Below are 19,643 nucleotides of genomic sequence, written 5' to 3'. Positions count from 1 at the left end.
CAACTTGCCAGTAGAGAGCTGTGCGCCTGTGTGGAAGACAGCGACGCCCAAACCTAACAAAACTGCTTGCTAACCGGGCAGCTCTAAATATTTCTAACGCCTTTATCAGTTGTTGTATTTTTCTCCAAGTGCTCCCACACTACCCTTGACATCTGGACTCACTGAGTCATATGGGAGAATAATCGCGCAGACCACATTCTGTTGGCATAAAGCAATTTCCACAATCATGTCTTCTTTGCACCTCTGCTAAGAGGTGAACAGTCACTGAGACTTGACCCCCAGATGCTGGAAGACAGTGAGGGCCGAGGTTGATAAGCATCTGCACAGAGCTCTATTCAGCAGATCTGGGCGCTCAGCTGAGAAAAACTTAATCTCCCGTTAACACGATTACCGCTTTTCCCTTCTAGGATGTTCTAGCACGTTCCGGTCCATTGAGGGAAAACACCCACCATGAGCTTTCTCTCACTCTGAAAGAGTTTCCTGAAAGAATCCAGGAATATTAGCTACTTATCAGTACATACTTGACCCCCCTCTTCGGGCTTTTCGTTGTCGCTGTTGGGGTTTTTTACGGTTTGTTTGGTTTTTGTTTTCTTGTCCCTTCCCAAGTGAGTAGAATGTGTCTGCCTTTGGAGCCAGGCTCTGTCATTTGTCTGGCACAGATCGTCTTCTGGGGATGGCATGTACATTTTATGGCACTTTATACAGACCAGCCCGACTGAAATAAGTACACAAGATGCAAAGCTCAAAGTGACATATTCCAGATCTGACATTCTTACCATGGCTTTGAGCTTCAGGCACTGACAAATATTCCACGCGTACCAACTCTCCCAGAGGAGGAAATGTAATGATGTTTATGTTATGCAATATGTAAAATATTTATACCCCAGCTCCAACGCAAACTGACTATCATTTAAATCAGGAGGCAGTGTTTACAGTAAGGACAAGTGAAGTTATCTGTGCCGCTCTTTGTAAGCAAAAGGGGAACCCCACAGAATAAATGCTCAGTTTATGTACAGAGTAAGATCTCACCACTGTCAGTGTTTTAAAGAATAACAGTTATGGGAAAGGTTTTTAATGTGCATGCTTCTCTTAGAATTGTTAAATTACCAAGAAGGGCAAAATTTATGCCTCTCTGACTATTGCCCTTATCTTTAGAATGGAAAAGTCTTTTCTTCTGACAAACCATTCTTTCATGAATAACCTCTTCAAGAGCATTTAGTTATCATTATTAATAAATTGTTACGGTAATAAATTATATTTTAAACATTTTATTAAATGCAGTTCTCATGTACTTAAAATAAATTGCAAAGCAGGCTTTTTTTCATGGTATTTAATATATATGGTATGACACAATGTGCTTTTAATATATTTAATGTTATATACTTTAAAATGTAAGTGTGTTGTACTTTTATGGAACTTACTTTATATTCCTTTCTGTATGGAAAATGTATTACTTTTTAATATGGGTTCATTGTGGAGTGCCATTAGGAAATAGAGCACGGTTCTTAAAAGTGGTAACTTTCAGAATTTAAGTACATTAAGCGTGGGGGAGGGGAAGAGACTGCATTATGATAACATCAAGCATCTAATTGAAACTGACAAAAGCAAGGGGAGACGGCTCACGTTGACACTGTAATGGCACCTGCATTTGCATTGACATCATAACAATTTCTAATGCAAGCACATGAGACAGCTCCCCCGACAAAAAAAGACTTCCCCTGACATGCCGCCACTTTCGCACATTCTTTGGACACGCTATCACTGTCATTCAAGATAAAGATAAAAATATTACGGAAAACATCTTGAGTCCATGATCATTAGATACTTTCCCCGGTTGAAATATGGTGGTCGTTTTCGAGAGTTTCTTATTTTGAAGCCTCAAAAATACACCGTTCGACTCTCCGGGAAGAATGCATCACCAAATTCCCAACTGCCCAAAAACTGCTCTGTAAAATAAGGAATTTAAAAATGGATTTTGCGGGGGACAATATTTTTGCATAGATCTTTAAGGCAAGAGAGAATGATGGTTCTTCTTTTGAAGCGGCAATTTTTCGGGTCAGTAGGTGCGACGTGGTGAAATCAAGCACAGGTGAAAAGTATGACCCCAAAGGAGGCAAAATAGTTAATGGTTTTAAAGGGGGCTATTGGAGCTCAATCCAATGATGACAATTACGAGCCAAATTAAGTTAGAGAAACACGTGTCCATGTTGAAATTCTGAAACTCAGCCTTTGCGCTTTAGCTATCCTGGGGTAGACACCAAGCTTCAAGCTCAAAAACGGGCTTTGGAGCCAGAACACCTGTCTTAGAATGCTGCCTTGTACCCCTGTGTCACTCCACTGGGCCCTCCTAGCCGGGACCCTGCATTCTTCTGCCTGCATTGTCCCTGCCTCTGCACCCTGGCTGGGCCCCCACTAGCTACACACTGGCTTCCCTGGGGCCCAGTCAGCTGCAGGATCAGACTTCCCCCAACACCAGAATATGAGTCTGACTTCCTAAGTCTATCCCTTTCCAGAAGGTGCATCTCATTCTAGACGCCCGATCCCTTTCCCATTTTCCTACCACAACATAGGTCACCAGGCTTTCCCAGCCACGTCCTCACAAATGACGTGAGCAGGATCGTTTAAGCTCAGGAACGTTTTCACGTTAAAAGGTGAGATCCTTGAAGGGAAGGTAGGCTTTTCTTCCACTCATGTATCCAACATCCATTCACTGGATATTCACCAGGCACCGGCTCCATGTCTAACCTTCCATAGGCACTGTCCATCGGGGAACAAGAAGGGCATGCTGTCTGAGGAAGTCAGACCGCGAACAAGTAACCGGCCAATGAACATATGATCTCAAAGAGTGATGATGTTATGAAGAGGCTGGGACGAAGGCACGGGGCTAACCCAGGGAGAGGGTGTTTTCTTCATATCATCAGGAAAGGTTTCTCTCAAGTAAAGACCGAAAGAGAGAACAGGAGCCACAAGACAGTGTAAAGACGAGTCCACAGTGGAAGGTGTGAGGATCCGGGAAGTGCCCAGTTCGGCTACGGTGCCAGCGAAAGGATGGGTTTGGGTGATAGACTGATACAAAGCTGTCAGTCATGTCAACATCTGAACGTCATCAAAAGACTTAGGGAGAGAGTTTCCACATTCTAATTTGCATTAAAAAAAAACTGGCCGAGAAAGATAAATGCCACACGATTTCACTCCTATGTGGAATTTAAGAAACAGAACGAACAAGCAAAGGGAAAAAATAATAAAGGAGAAAGAGAAAGGAAGAAGCTGGCCACAGAGAACACACTGATGGTCACCAGAGGGCGGTGGGTGGAGTGACGGGTGAAGTAGGTGATGGGGATTAAGGAGGGAGCTTGTGATGAGCACCAGGTGCTGTATGGAAGTGTTGAACCACTGTATTGCACACCTGAAACTAATATTACACTGCATTTAACTAAGTGGAATTAAAATAAAAACTTAACAGGGGCGCCTGGGTGGCGCAGTCGGTTAAGCGTCCGACTTCAGCCAGGTCACGATCTCGCGGTCCGTGAGTTCGAGCCCCGCGTTGGGCTCTGGGCTGATGGCTCGGAGCCTGGAGCCTGTTTCCGATTCTGTGTCTCCCTCTCTCTCTGCCCCCCCCCCCCCCCCGTTCATGCTCTGTCTCTCTCTGTCCCAAAAATAAATAAAAAACGTTGAAAAAAATAAAATAAAAACTTAACAAAAAAGAGAGAGAAGGCAACTGAGTAACTCAGTTGGTTGGACTTCCAACACTTGATCTCAGCTCAGGTCTTGATTTTAGGGCCGTGAGTTGAAGCCCCACATTGGGCTCCATACTTAGCGTGGCCTGCTTAAAAGGGAGAGAGAGAGAAAGAAAGAGAAAGAAAGAGAAAGAGAGAGATGGGCATTACATAAGGGTAGAAGGGTCAAAAAAATAACACACATGAAAGGCTATCTGGCTGCCATCTGCAGGGTGGACTGAAGGTCACCAAGAACAGAATGTGGACAAGAGGGAAGACAGCATTGCAGCAATCCAGGAAGACAAGTTGGCTCTTTGACTAGAGTGATGTCCGTGCCATGGATGGAAGTAGATGGACTGGAACATGCTCTAGAGAAGGAAACCCTAAGACCTTGTGGTATGGGAAGCAGGGAGAAGGACGGACTGGATATATAACCAATATATAACCAATGCCAAGGTTATTATCTGAGTAACTGTATAGACAGCAGACCATTCACTGAGATAAGAGAGGCTGAGACAAACATACATTAAGGTGGCATGACACTTGTGTGCACACGTGTTTGTGCGTGTTTACACGTGTTGGAGGTGGATAGGTATCATGCACTCCATTTTCAACAGGCTACTCTCGAGGTGTTTCTGCAGAACTCCAGTACGGATGTCAGATAGGCAGCTGGATAGAGAATTTTGAAGCTTAGAGGAGAGGTTGGCATCAGAGGTAAACATTTTAGAGTCACCAGGACACTGGCAAAGCTCTTGTGAAAAAGGCTCACCCAGAGAGAGGGCACAGGATGAGATAACAAGAGGCTACAGGACCAAAATCTTAGGAACTCCAAAATTTGGATATCAGGTTGAAGGGGAAAAGCCCAAAAACAGAGCAGCCAGAAAGAAGAGAATCTAGAAATCTGGAGAAGTCTTCCAGGGAGACAGGTCACCACACAGAGTACAGAATACTAAAGAATGATCGAGTCAACAGGTCAGAGGTGAAGTTTTTCAGGCTAGGAAGCGGGAATTCACTGGTGTCCTTGGCAAGAATGGTCCCAGCACTCAATGGGGACAGCTGGGAGGGACAGCTCACACTGGACTAGGTTGAGGGAGTGAAGGGAGAAGAGACGTGGAGTCAGAAAATGCTCTAGGACTTTGCCAAGGGGAGGAGTGAAGAAATGGGGCTGTCGTGGGCCAGAGGAACAGGGAGGCTAGAAAATTGTGTTGGATTGAATGATTTCCATTTTTGTTACATTTGAATGGCATTTAACGTGGTTGTGCCCTCACGTACATCAGCCCATCTGATTCTGTAAACACCTTCCATGAGAGGTAGGTAGGGCATTCACTACTTACATTTTACTGATGAAAAGCTGAAGCCTGGAAGGGTTGAAGACACCTGTTTGAGGTCAGCGTTGGCTTCGTGGCTACGTGTAGCGCATTGAATGGCATCTGCCCAAAAGATATGCTCATGTCCCGGCCTCCAGAAAATGAATGTGCTCTTACTTTGAAAAGTGGTTTTTACAGATGTAATAAAGTTGAGGATCTTGAGCTGAGACCATCATGGATTATCCAGATGGGCCCTAAATCTGATGATAAATGTTTTTATAAGAAACAGAAAAAGGGGGGCACCTGGGTAGCTCAGTCGGTTAAGTGTCCGACTTCAGCTCAGGTCACGATCTCGCAGTCCGTGAGTTCGAGCCCCACGTCGGGCTATGGGCTGATGGCTCAGAGCCTGGAGCCTGTTTCAGATTCTGTGTCTCCCTCTCTCTCTGCCCCTCCCCCGTTCATGCTCTGTCTCTCTCTGTCCCAAAAATAAATAAACGTTTAAAAAAAATTTTTTTTAAAAAGAAACAGAAAAAGGGAAAACACAGAGAAGAAGGCCAGGTGAAGACAGAGGTGGAGATTGGAATGAGGAGCCACAAGCCAAGAACATGTGGAGCCACCAGAAGATGGGAGAGACAAGAAGGATTCTCCCCTGGGGCCATCAGAGGGAGCATGGCTCTGCCAACACCTTTATTGCCGTCTCTGGCTTCCAGAACTGTACACGGATCAATTCCTGTTGTTTTAAGCCACGATTTGTGGCAGAGTGTTGGGACAGCCCCAGAACACTAATCCAACCGGCAGCTTGTGCAGTCATACAGGCATCTGCACTCAGAGCGCCCTGAGGTTGGTTTACTAACTGTATTACCATCCTGAAGTTACTTACCATTTTTGAACAAGGGCCTTGCATTTCCATTTTGCACTAGGTTCTGCCACTGATGTCCTTGGTCCTGCCAAGGCCATGGCAAATAGTGGTTTAAGCCAGGCTAGCACACGTCTGCCTCCTAAACCAATGTTCCTTTTAATGACGACCCGACAAGTCCTCTGTATGTTGGTCATGGACAGCACAGCTATGGCTTCCATTTTCTTGTTTCTTTTCAGAAACGATGCACGCATGTGGACAATGGGGAATAAGAATGGGGGAATCACCAAGTGCTCAGCACCTCAATATACTTGGAAATCTTAGAATTCAATGCTTCAGAGGGGAGTCACCATCCTTTTCAGATGGAAAAACTTACCAAGAATACACATGTTTCATAATTCTTCTTAAAACGTTAAAAAATAGTAGTTTTACCTATTGAAAAATTTGATACAATTTTCAGTTCTCACATACCCACAGTTTACAAACAACTGATCTATACCAAACAAATGAAATAGAGGAGCTATTTTGTTCTTTCACTCATTTGTTCTTTCACCCTCTCACTCAATAAGCACCCATTAACCACAAATTATGTTTAAAGTGTTCGATGAGGTACAAGGAGAACAAACAAAGAAGAATAAAAGACAATCCCGTCATCTAGAAAGCTAAGTAGAAACAGAAAGACACCTGAAGTAAAAACATTCACTCAAGTTTTTGAAGTACGTGTATTTTAATGTCATGACAAATAGTAAAAATATTACTGAACAAAATATATAATTAGAGCATTTTGGCTCTTAGACAATCTACATATAAGCTAATAAAGTAATTTAGTAGAAGGGGATTCAGGAAAAAATTGATTAGAGTGAGTAAGTATCACTTGTGAAATTTTAGATTTCCGAGAATGTTCATCCAAAGTGATTCGGTGACTGGAAGAACAAAAGTCTCAATGGTGGGTTCATGGGACATGAAAAATGGACAAGGAGTCCATCTAACATGAGGGGAAAGAGTAGGTAAGAAGCCAGACTACCAAAAGAAGAGAAGTATAAATGAAGAAGCTCTTTTCCAAGTTGGTCAGATGTGTCCCTTCCCTATGACAAAAGTTGTATCTTCAGGCTATTTGCCAAAGGCGGCCGTTCAGAGAGAGCTTGTAAAGGCGAAACAGCCAGCTATCCAGCTCTATTGGATTCAGTGCAAGCCAGTCCATGTCATTAGCATCACCATCGCCGCCATCATCATCACCATCATCATCACCACCATCATCATCACCATCATCACCACCATCATCATCACCATCATCATCACCATCATCGCCACCATCATCGTCACCATCATCACCACCATCATCACCACCATCATCATCACCATCATCACCACCATCATCACCACCATCATCATCACCATCATCATCACCATCATCACCACCATCATCATCACCATCATCACCACCATCATCACCACCATCATCATCACCATCATCACCACCATCATCACCACCATCATCATCACCATCATCATCACCATCATCACCACCATCATCATCACCATCATCATCACCATCATCACCACCATCATCACCACCATCATCATCACCATCATCATCACCATCATCACCACCATCATCACCACCATCATCATCACCACCATCATCACCACCATCATCATCACCATCATCATCACCATCATCAACCACCTTCATCTCCATTACCACCACCTTGACCATCACCATTGTCGTCATCACCATCACTGCCATCATCACTTTGTCATCATCATTATTTAATATTTATTTACCATCTAGCACTTCGTGAATACTGAAATGGAAAATGACACTAAATCGCTTTTAAGCTTTCACTTAAACATTGTTTCTTCCAGGAAGATAGAACCACAAACAGGACACATTTGCCTATCAATGCCTCGGATCTCGAGCTTGTTGTCTCGCCAACTAGACCGCAAGCCTGTTGATGGCACACCACATCAGCTGTCTCTTGAAATCCTCACAGCCTCCGGCCAACATCGTTTGGGGCACAAATGTAAGTCGTGGTTCGACCACGGCTTCATAAGTAGGTCGTGGATGACCATGGCTGCTACTAAAGGATGGTGGTAGTACCAAAAGGAAGAAAACCAATGACTCTTGTGAGTGAACGACTGTGGATCATTGGTTATTATATAAAAATGGAGACAGGAGTATCTGTTTTAAATGGTGGGAAAAGGAAATCGTTTTATAAAAGGTAGGTGAATAGGTAGACACAAAGCTTTTTCTAGGTGTAGTTAAGGCATCAAAGACCCGAAGAAGTAGGGGTGACTGGGAGGGGGGATACGGAAATCATCTTAAATATCCTCCAGGTTGGCATCAACTTTTCAGAAATTATTTGAAAATAATTTAAGTATGTTAATTTAAGACTAGAAACCGGTGTCTGACTTTTCTCTCCTCTGAGTACATTCTTTCAAGTTGTGGAATTCCTTTATCGCTACGATAACAAAAATAAACTTCATGCTAGAAAACATATGATCTATCCATCCAACACTCTTCATCATTATTTTTTGCATCTCGGTAGCTATTCATCCATTTGTCGACTGATTCATCCCTCAGCCGTGTGTTTGCTCTGATTCAACAAACACTTTGCCTCCTGTTTGTTAAACACTGCATCAGTGATGTGGCTGCAAGGTAAATAAGCCACACTCTCTGAGGCGCTCAGATCCAGTGGAAACTAAAGTGTAAATTATTTTTAAAAAACCCGAGAGCAGTTACATTATGGAGGTACTTTAAAGGGTCTGAGGCGTCATAAATGAAAGAGCTATTAAGCCTTTATAAAATGTCAGAGATGTGGGGCGCCTGGGTGGCTCCGTCGGTTAAGCATCCGACTTCAGCTCAGGTCATAATCTCACAGTTCGTCCGTCCAAGCCCCGCGTCGGGCTCTGTGCTGTGACAGCTCAGAACCTGGAGCCTGCTTCAGATTCTGTGTCTCCCTCTCTCTCTCTCTCTGCCTCTCCCCTGCTCGTGCTCTGTCTGTCTCTCTCTCTCTCTCAAAAATAAACATTGAAAAAAATATTTAAAAAAACATGTCAGGGATGTGGATTGGATTTTCCCAGGGATGGAATGTGGGAGTCGGGCCTTACAAACGGAGGCACCATCTCTGGCACAATATGGCGGCAAGAAGGAGAATGGGGTCTACCCCGCAGCGTCCAACCAGAGGTTAGGACCACTAGGAGACACACACACACACACACACACACACGCATGCACCTGAAAGCATACACATACACACATGCACAAACACGCATACATACAACAGAAACACACGCAGTAACACAAAAGCACACCCACAAATACACACACACACACACACACACACACAAAAGCTCACAGCAAACATAAATACACACAGACACACATACAAGAACACACATACTTCTGGCCCAGGGGTCAGAGGGACAGGGAAGGTGGCGCACCTCTGCCCAGCTGCTGCCTCCTGCCCACCAGAAGGGCAGCAGAAGGGCGCAGAACAGCAGCAGTGTGTGGGGGTCCCGCACTCCCAGTCCCCAAAGGGAAACCGTTCAAGAAAGGGAATTCGGGGCACTGAGTTGAGCCTGATCTGTGGACTCATTTCAAAGCCTCCGCGGTGGGTAGACAGAAGGTGGCTGCGATGTGAATGGACCAGGGCTGCACCCATCACGGGGAGCTTTGGGTCAGGGTGGATCAGGGAGGGCATGTGCTCTTGGCGGAGGACCCGGAACTTTATTCAGGAGCTGTCTTGAGGCCCTTAGAAGAGTCTAAGACATTAGTTGGCGTGGTGGCTTTCTGGGTGTTCCGGAAAACTCAGGCGTGGCAGTGGAGGAAGGAACGAGGGCAGGAGCAAGGGAGGGACTGTGGGGTGGCACGCAAGGGCAAAGCAGAGAGGCTCCGGGGTTGTGCCAGGCTCTGGGGCCGAAGACAGTGGTGCCCCGGGCGCAGTGCAGGTGTGTGATGAGAACAGGGGCAAGGACCCACGCGGCCAGCAGGTGCACGTCTCGGCCACGTGGCCTTGGGCGAGGTACATAGGTTCCTTCTGCCTCCGCCCCCTCACTGATAAAAATGTGGAAAACCATCCTATTTACCCCTGAAGGTCACTGAGCGTCGAGGGGCCCGGGGCCCGCGGAGCGTCTTTGCAAACAGGCTCACACGAATGCCGCCTGTCTCTGTTTTAACAGGCGTCTCGCTCCAAACCTTTGGTGTCGGCCGCATTCTTTGTTCCTCTCTCCCCCTGTAAGTCAAAGCGTCAGAGGCTGTCTGCTCTCACACCCTGACTGAAGAAATGAGGATTCGAAGCGAGAGAGACAACATTGGAAGTGGTGGGGATCTGGCTGCCATTTCAAAATATTACCCCTTAGCCCTGTCGTGTCTGCGATCCCGCAGGGTCCCAGAATGACTTCTGTAGTATCAACGAAATCGATTTTAACGTATTGTATTTTAATTTGTCCACATTCGTTATCTATTGATGATCTATACGCTGACCCTCTATGAAACATCATATTTAATGAATCCTGGTTCCCTAGGTCTGTCAGAGGATGACAAGCCACCGGGGTTGCCAGAAACCAAAAAATTAAATTTCAGAAGCATCAATTACTAAAAAGTATCGTTGCAACCTATTATGTGAAATAAGCCATGGTCTATATATATTTTTTTTAGCATGTTAAATCTTTGGATATTCTGAAAGCTGCGGGTTTTTTTTTTCTCTGCTAAATAATTTTGTATAGTGGAATGTCATGCATTTAGACGTGTTGGGAGGGCCAGCACCAAATACTGTAATTTCATGTGAGTATCTTTTCCTTTGCTATGATGTGGTGAGTGAGGTATTGCACTGGCCATCAGGAGAGCTGGCTTGTAGCCCAGCCAGAAGGGGACACGGGGCAGGTCACTTGTCCTTCAGAGAGTGTGCATTGGGTTTTCTCTGATATCCTTTTCCTATCTGGATTTTGGAGCTGAATTGATTCCAAATGGGTGTGAGAAGGTCAGGGAAAGAGAAAGCGTATCCAGTCTCCTGTGCAAGCTGCCGGGTGGAGAAGAGCCCAGGAGCATGGATCCCACAGAAAGTTCCAGCTCTTCCCCTTTCTAGAACACCCTTGGGCAGGCACTCTTTCCCCTTGGACTTCACCTTTCCATCGGGAAGTGGGCGTGATGGCTGTGCCTTCTTCACAGGGTTGCTGTGGCCTGGACAAGCAGGCATATACGTGTTAGCTAGGGTTACGACTTCCTCCGGTCTCAGGAAGATTCGTGTCAGCAGCATTGGCTTCTAAGCAGACTGGGTGCGGGACACTGTGGGGGCTGAGACGAGAGTCTGGAGGTTCATGGGTCTCCCGAGAGGTCTGGCCGCCAGCCAGAAGCTCATTCACCGAAGGAACTGGCTTCGATTATAACCTCCAAGTATTCTTTTCCATTTTTTATTACCCAATACTTAGTTCATTGAATTTTCCAAGATAACCGGCAAAACTCAGGCAGAAATTTATAGTAAATTGTATTGCTTTTCCTTAGATGAAGCCATTTTTCCTCCTTTCCCCCCACATTTCCCTAGTTTAGTTCATTCCTTTCTTGAAACGTATCCTAGGTTCTGAGTAGCATTTCAGCACAACAACAACAAAATGCCTTTTTGTTTTGAAAGACCCACCATAAGATAAAGGGTCTCAGGAAGCTCTTAAGCCATCAGGTGAGCCCGAGAGGCAGTGTGTCCACCGCCAGGGGTGTCTCAGGGAAGGTTCTAGACCTTCCTGTGGATCCATTGTTCCAAGGTCCCTGAGCTTTCCAATACCCTCAGGAAGGGCAGGGAAGGAGCAACATTGCACCTGGTCTCCAAAGGCACAGGTCCGGACAGGTGACAGGAAAGCGTGCCGGGTTGGTAGCTGGGGCCACCGGTGGCATTGGAAGGACAACATGGGACAGGCTGTGCAGGACTGGGTAGTGTCCCCCAGAGTCTGTGTCCACCTGAGGCCTGTGCGTGTGATAGGTTTGGAAATGGGGTCTTTGCAGATGCAGTCAGGGTAAAACAAGGGCGAGCCCCGATCCAATATGACCTGTGCCCATGTGAGAAGAGAGGAGGGACAGACAGAGGGACATCGGCAGAAACGCCATAGAAAGAGAAGAAAGGAGGTCAACTTCATACGCGAGCATCCCTTCCCAAAGCCGCATCGACCGTCTCCAAAGACTATGAATGTTCGCGGAGTCTGCATTAATTATATTTATTTCCAAACATCGCTAATTTGTGGAATATATTTTTACTTTATTGATGAGGTATATTAGGATCATAATGTGCTATATTTTTCACTTACACTGTATTTGTGAGGAAAGTATTATTTAGCAGATGAAGAAGTACATATGAAAAGATAAGACGCTCACATACATCACCCTGCTCATGAAAAACAAATCCCTGCTCTTAACTTCTTTTCCATGTTCCAGCCATATCCCACGGCCGCACTGTCTCCAAAGCAATCTTGATAGGCATATAAGGAATGAAAAAAAAAGTTATTTTGAATCTTCTGCCCCCCCCCCCATGATTCATGTTTCTTTGTAAACTGAAATGTTGAGAGTCGAGTAGATTGTATCAGAACAAAGTGGTTAAAGAAAGAGAGATAGAAAGATGCGGAAAGGCAGGTCTGTGGGGCTGTTTGTAATGGATGCCGGAAGACGAACGCTCCTTGCTTTCAGAAACGTTTCTTTCCTTACACAAAAGAAAAAGAAAAAGAGTTTTCAGCGGCCTTCACGACGAGACGTAACATCCCATCGTTTCTATGAAGTCCTCAATGGTAATATGGAAGCATCGGCATTTAATAGAAACAGATTCAAGGTCAGGTGGCTTTTTTTTTTCCCCAAAATAGTTCTTTCCTTGCTGGAAAAGGAATGTAAGCTAGAGAGCAATCCATCAATCTTTTAGAGTGGTTTTAAACTTCCACCAGCCTGGAAAATTTCCCCCGTCCTCACCAGAAGTCAGACAATGACATGTCTGATGGCACTGGGCTTCAGAGCCACGAGCATTATTGGGAAATGCTTTCCAAAGCGCCACTTGCCTTGTCTCCAGGCTCTAACACAGGACCCGCTTTCTCGCATCGCTCATTCTGAAGCCGCGATCAATTTGCGTGTCTGGAGTACGTGCAATTTTACTACAACTGACACCCATCTTTTTCTCACTTATTTACAGTGTGAGAAACGCCATGGAATCATGTGTTACTTCCTCCAAGTTTCCAGCACATCGTCGGCTCAAGGATGATAGAAGTTCTTTGGAAAATAGGTGCCAGCTTGCCCTCCACGGGATCCGCTGCCCTGGCGGGCCAGAGAGCGTGAGTCGGTGAAGCCCCAGCAAGTCTGGATACTTCATTCCACCGTTGGTTCAGTTTCTTAAGCACGCCAAGGGTCAGAATGCCAAAGAAAAACCTAAGTTAATGATGAGAGTTGGAGTTAAAATAGCTTGAGCTTTTCTTTAGGAAGGAGGCATGAGGTTGGGGCGCCTGGGTGGCTCCGTAGGTCAAGCTTCCAACTTCAGCTCAGGTCACGATCTCACAGTTCGTGGGTTCAAGCCCCGCGTCGGACTCTGTGCTGCGACAGCTCGGAGCCTGGAGCCTGCTCCGGATTCTGTGTCTCCCTCTCTCTCTGCCCCTCCCCCATTCATGCTCTGTGCCTCTCTCTCTCTTAAAAGTAAATAAGAAACATTAAAAAAAAATTTTTTTAAAGAAGGAGGCACAGTGCATTCTATATCCCATTTTCATTTCTTTAGGAGATGGACCCAGAAGTAGGATTGCTGGATCACAGGGTAGTTCTATTTTTGGTTTTTGGAGGAACCTCCATACTATTTTCCGCAGTGGCTGCACCAGTTTGCACTCCCGCCAACAGTGCACAAGGATTCCCTTTCCTCCACATCCTCGTGAATTCTTGCTGTCACTTGACTTTAAACTTACACTGTTATTTGTCAATTGCATCTCAAAATGAAGAAGGAGGCGTGGCGTTAAGAACTCCCTTGGTCCCTACACTATTCAGCCTGCCCGTGGCAGGGGCAGGAGATAGCAGCAAAAGGGGAGGGCACTCCCAGAGACGTCTTTAATGACCTTTCTTCTGGCCATCACCCCCAAGTTTCATTGGCTTAAACCCCTCACCCTGACCGTGGCCTTTCTGAGGCTCCCAACTTCCCCATCATGGAAGGACATTAATAATATTTTCTCTAGTTGGGAGGGGGACAGAGAGCACGTTCCCTAGCCCCTGGGTTACCAATCCCTCAAAGAGGCTCTCGGCCCCTCAAACGTAAGTCAGCCTTGTTGAGTTTGGTCTGTGTTGCCTTCACCTTCACAGATACTATCCTGTCTGGGGTACAGATGCTCCCCGAAATGCCTGCCAGCTTGGAAACAAACAGAAGAAAGACCCAGATATGAGACGTGAGAAGCCTGGGTAACCCCAATTTAAACAATCTGCTCCTAAGTGACTGAAGTCTGGTTCCCCAGAAGGCGTGCTGCCCCATCCCTCCTCCCCACTCTCTCTGAGTTTCGAATTTCTATTTTGATGCTGTTCCTCATTAAAATGAGTCCTTGTGTGTGGAAATAGTTTGCCTCTCTCCCTGCCTTATTGAAAATTTAAAAGAACATTACTCCCCAGAATAACTTCATCAGTTTGCACATACAGTAAGCTGTGTTTCCATCATTTACTCGTCTCTGGCTCTTATCTGTCTATCAAATTTAGTCGGCGGATAAGCTCAGCAAAGCCTGTGCCTAGCTCTTATTTTCGTTCAGTGCTTAGAACATAGATCATATCTAATGTATGAAAATAATAATAGCAAATGTATAAAGCGATCATGAAGATACACTGCCGAGGCTAATGCTGACAGTAAATTCTCAAAGGAAGGTTTCCTCTTTCCCGCGTCTTAGGAGACGGGGCGCTGTGCTGCAGGTCCCAGCCGTGTGCGGTGGCCTGTGTGTCCACGGAGCGCTCCCCAGGGTGACCTGACTTCTTGGCTCAGCCGAGGGTAAAGGAGTCCAGGCCACCCGGCGCCTGCACTTGCCCAGCTACTCCTGTAGACAGGAAGTTCAGGTGCTGCTTTGGACGAACGGTGGGGAGGCCGATTTCTCCCCCCACCCCGCCCTCCGAGGATGAAGGCACAGGTTTGTCCGCTACTTTCAGACAAGCGGATGTTACAATTTTTCAGAGCCTAATGAATCAGCTGAGGTTTGTTGTTTCACTGAAAACATGAACTAGAGATGCGATGGATAAGTGCACCTTAACGCTTTTCTGGACCGGCAGATTTCCGGTAATATTAAGCACGATCTATTAGAACAGCCGCATCCAGATGTAAGCTGTCACTCGGAGAGGCGTTGGCCATAGTCCTACTTCCGTTGTTACAGACGTCCGGGCGGTTTATTGAGTGGTTTTCTCCTCAGCTGGAATGTCCTACATATTTAACACATGGGTGGGGGATTATCTGTACATTCACTTATTATGTTCTTTGTCTAGTTCTAAAAGTAATTTAAGCCAACTTAGAGGAATACGAACAGCATAACAAAATGACAGAAAAGAAGTAAGTGGGGACATTCCAGAGAAGGAAACATAAGAAGTCAAGTTGGCAGCAGAGTGAGTTAATGCCCAGCCACCTATTCTTGAAGTCTGTACCTGTCAGCACTGGGTATGAACGTGGCCATGAGTGTCGTGTCAGCCAATACAAAGAAAGAAAGGACACAATTTACATGATTCATTAGGTCTATAAAGTTCAAAAATATTTGCTTAGGAGAAGTGTAATCATCCCTATGACTACAGCTAGTGAGAATTCTTTTTCACGAGTTCACATAAAGAGGACATCAAATAATGCAGGGAAGAGCTGCCCCCGTCGCGTCCCCTCGGGAGGAACCATGGCTTGGCACCCTTCGTGCCACCTGGAGACCGCCCATTGATGTATAACTCAGGTCGGGCAATTCCTTGAGGGCAGAACGCAAAAGAGCCCGTGTATGCGGGTCCCTGCTGGTTTGGTCAACCCAGGAGTCGATTTCAAAGTGCAGAAAAAGGCTGGATGGCATGTTGTTCAGGCTCCCCTCCATCAGCCAGGCGTTTGGTAAGTGCGGGGCAGCCATGAGTTCGAGTTGTGGCTCCTGGCAACACTGGCGGTGTGCTCACTCTGGGCGGCTGAACGAGGGCAGGGCTGCGTGCTGGGCCAGGCAGCCGAGCTGGGGACAGGGGGAGTCAGGATCTTCTCCCAACAGTGAAGGAGCCTGATGAGAACACAGGCCTGGCGGGATGACACTGGATGGACCACCTCGACCTCACAGAGAGAGTGCACGCTCGCGTTACTCGGGCAGGGGATGTGTCCTTCGCAAAGGAGCTTCGGTTCATCCCCGCTCTGAAGGCGAACCTCTCGGAGGAGTCTCAGCCCTGGGGCCGGGATGGGGCTACCGGATTTTCGCAGCTTTCCACCTCCGGGCTTCAGAATTCAGCGACAGCAGCCGGTCTTTATCTGCAGCAGCCAGGAAATACACGTGTTACTGAGTGTTACTGACAAAGCTGGGTCAGCAGTAAGGAGGGAGAAAACGCTGCCGCTCAACCACTAAGAGAAGTGAACGCACACACACAAAGGTCTTTCCTGGCCACAAACATTAACAGACAACCTAGAGCAGGTGGCCACAGTCACAGGATTGTGGGGTACGGAGGAGCTGGAATAATCTCCTCGCTTTCAACAAACGTACCACTTGGTGTAGGAGACGAGGAGATCAAGTTAAAACGTGCTGTGGTTTTTGTTTTTGTTTTTTTTTTATTTTATTTATTTTTGGGACAGAGAGAGACAGAGCATGAACGGGGGAGGGGCAGAGAGAGAGGGAGACACAGAAGCGGAAGCAGGCTCCAGGCTCCGAGCCATCAGCCCAGAGCCCGACGCGGGGCTCGAACTCACGGACCGCGAGATCGTGACCTGGCTGAAGTCGGACGCCTAACCGACTGCGCCACCCAGGCGCCCCAAAACGCGCTGTGGTTTTTTAGGAGCTATGTGAGCCCAGCCACAAAGGCCTTGCAGATCCCACGTGGTCATTTCAGCTACAGACAGAAAAGCATCACGGCATACGTGCAAAAGCACACGCACACGCGTGCACGCACACATCACATGCACACACAGGCACACGCACCCACACATGCACGTGTGAGCCACGGAACGTATTTGAAAGAACACAGATTCCATCCTTAACTCTATCCCTTTCCCACCAAGTGATTTTTGGATAAAAGCGGAAACATCTCTGTGCTTCAGACACCTTCTTATGAAAATAAGTCCTCTTGGATTAGATATTTTCTATGAATCCTTAAAACTTGGTAAACCTTTGGAGATGAGCACAAACTCTTTCATGTAAGGTGATGTTTTCATTTCTAAAATCGGAAGTCAGGGAGAGCAGGAGATACCTTACCTGATAACAAATACTAATATGGTCATTTCTCAAAGGAGTTATTTATGAGGTGGATGGATAATATCTAATGACGGTTCGCCTACTTAACGTGGCTTCATACAAAAAATAAAGTGTGTGTTTGCCTTTTTTGAAACCAAGCTTAAAAATCATTCATATGATTCTCATTAATAAGTTCAAACATATCTTATTGCAGTGAACCTATCTTACTGTGCTATCTCACTGGAGGAATAGGAAAATATCACCAATTTACTGCAATAAGGTAATTACTGTAATAAGATAAATGTTAACTTTTTAATGAAAACCACTGTACTTGAGTAATTACCCTTCCGAGGACTACTCCATGTATGATTTCTTTGCAATTATTAAGATTAATTCACTTTTTTAGTAGGAACAGACCAAAATTCCAAGCCAAATGATCATTTTTATAAGCACATTTTCGAATGTCCTAGAACTTTCAAAAGGGGGAGAGAGAAATGGATGGAAGTCTCGTTTCCAAATCTATTTTATTAAGTCACAGGCTGCCAAGTTCCTGGGTCCAGCTAAATGCCAATATATAAATAGATGTGATTAAAAAGAGGAGTGTTGGTTGACCATCAGCTACAACGTGGCAAAAAGTGGAGATTTAATTAGAACTTTCTTTGTTCTCAAATCCACTAGCTTGCTATAAATAATGCATCACACGGACATCCTAAATGCACAAATAGACGTGTGACCACACTACACCTTCAGAATTCCTGTGGATCCAAATGCCTCCAGGATGTTATGGAAAGGCAATTATTGCGATATCAGCTTAATGTTGAAAGCCGTACAGTCAATGAAACAGCAACATCCAACCAGAGTAGTACCTGGAGAGCGTATATTTTATTTCACGAAGTTTCATATGCACATTGGTTTTCATTATTGGGTTTGCTACGCCTGGCGTCACATCTTTCTCTTAGAGAAGATGCTGGGCTCTCTGATCAGCGTTCTTTCCTGGCCTCTGGAAGTCTCCTCTATTTCTAACGAGCAGAGGAGCCTAGGAGAAAAAGTGACCCACTCTTGTGTAATCAGCTTTGTGGATTTAAGCATTACTTTCTGGAAAGCATCATGGTGGTAAACGTGAGGTAGCTCCCACTGGGATTTGGTGTGAGTTGAGGGACTCCAGCTAGCACTCAGTCCAAACGTGAGTTCTGCTCAAGTTTTTAAATGTGGCATGGACTTTTGTTCACTGTTTAGAGTGACCAAGTGGAATGCAAGAGAAAAGCTACTTATTAAATCTATCATTTACACTCTATCCATTCTTTATCTCCATCCATCCATCTATCCATCCATCCATCTATCCATCCATCCATCCACCCTCCATCCATCCATCCATCCATCCACCCTCCATCCATCCATCCATCCATCCACCATCCATCCACCATCCATCCATCCTCCAGCCAGTCAGCCATCATCCATCCACCCATCCATCCTCCAGCCAGTCAGCCAACATCCATCCATCCATCCATCCACCATCCATCCATCCTCCAGCCAGTCAGCCATCATCCATCCATCCATCTACCATCCATCCAGCCTCCATCCATTTCTCTCTCTCTCTCTCTCTCTCTCTCTCTCTCTCCCTCTCTCTCTCTCAATTGTACCATGCTAAATGTTGACATATTGAAAATAGGCAAGAAGAGAAGCTCATCCTGCATCCATTGAGTCTGTTTTGCTTTTTGCCACTTCCTGCTATTAGAATAAAACAATCCAATTAGCTCCTAAAAATCTCTGCACATTTTGCTCATTTCGTGAGCTCATCCAGATAGGAACAGAGATTGGAGGGAGTACAGTCCTCACTATGCCTCAACTTCCTCATCTGTCAGATGCAGAAAACAGTACTCACTTCATTGAGTTACTTTGAACAGTGCCTGGCACATGGTAAGCACTCTTAGTACTAACTCTCATTAGTATTGGATGAAATTGAAATATAGGATAGTTAGCCTATGTAGCAGTCAGACTTGTAAAGATGCCCCAAAGTTTCCTCAACTCTGGCCATCCAACCCAATACTAATACAGGCACAGTTGTGAGTGTGGCTTAGAAGGTGCCTGGTCCAGTCAAGTGAGCCCTTTAAGAGCAAAGTGTCCTCCAGCTGGTGTCAGGAGAAGTCAGAGACACTTAAACCATGAGAAGGACCCAGCATGCCATTGCTGGCTTTGAAGATGGAGGCATCCATGAGGGAAGAAATGTGGGTGGTCTCTAGGAGCAGAGGATGGCCTGACCAACAAGACAACGGGGCCTCAGTCCTACAGCCCCAAGAAACTGGATTCCACCAACAACCTGCCTGAGTTTCGAAGAGGTGTCTCCTTCAAGCATCCAGATGAATCCAAGCAGCTGAAACATTAGTTTGGGCTTTGTGAGACCCTGAG

The sequence above is a fragment of the Neofelis nebulosa genome, chromosome 11, assembly GCF_028018385.1.
Source record: "Neofelis nebulosa isolate mNeoNeb1 chromosome 11, mNeoNeb1.pri, whole genome shotgun sequence".
Classification (NCBI taxonomy): domain Eukaryota; kingdom Metazoa; phylum Chordata; class Mammalia; order Carnivora; family Felidae; genus Neofelis; species Neofelis nebulosa.
This window is presented reverse-complemented; position numbering follows the sequence as displayed.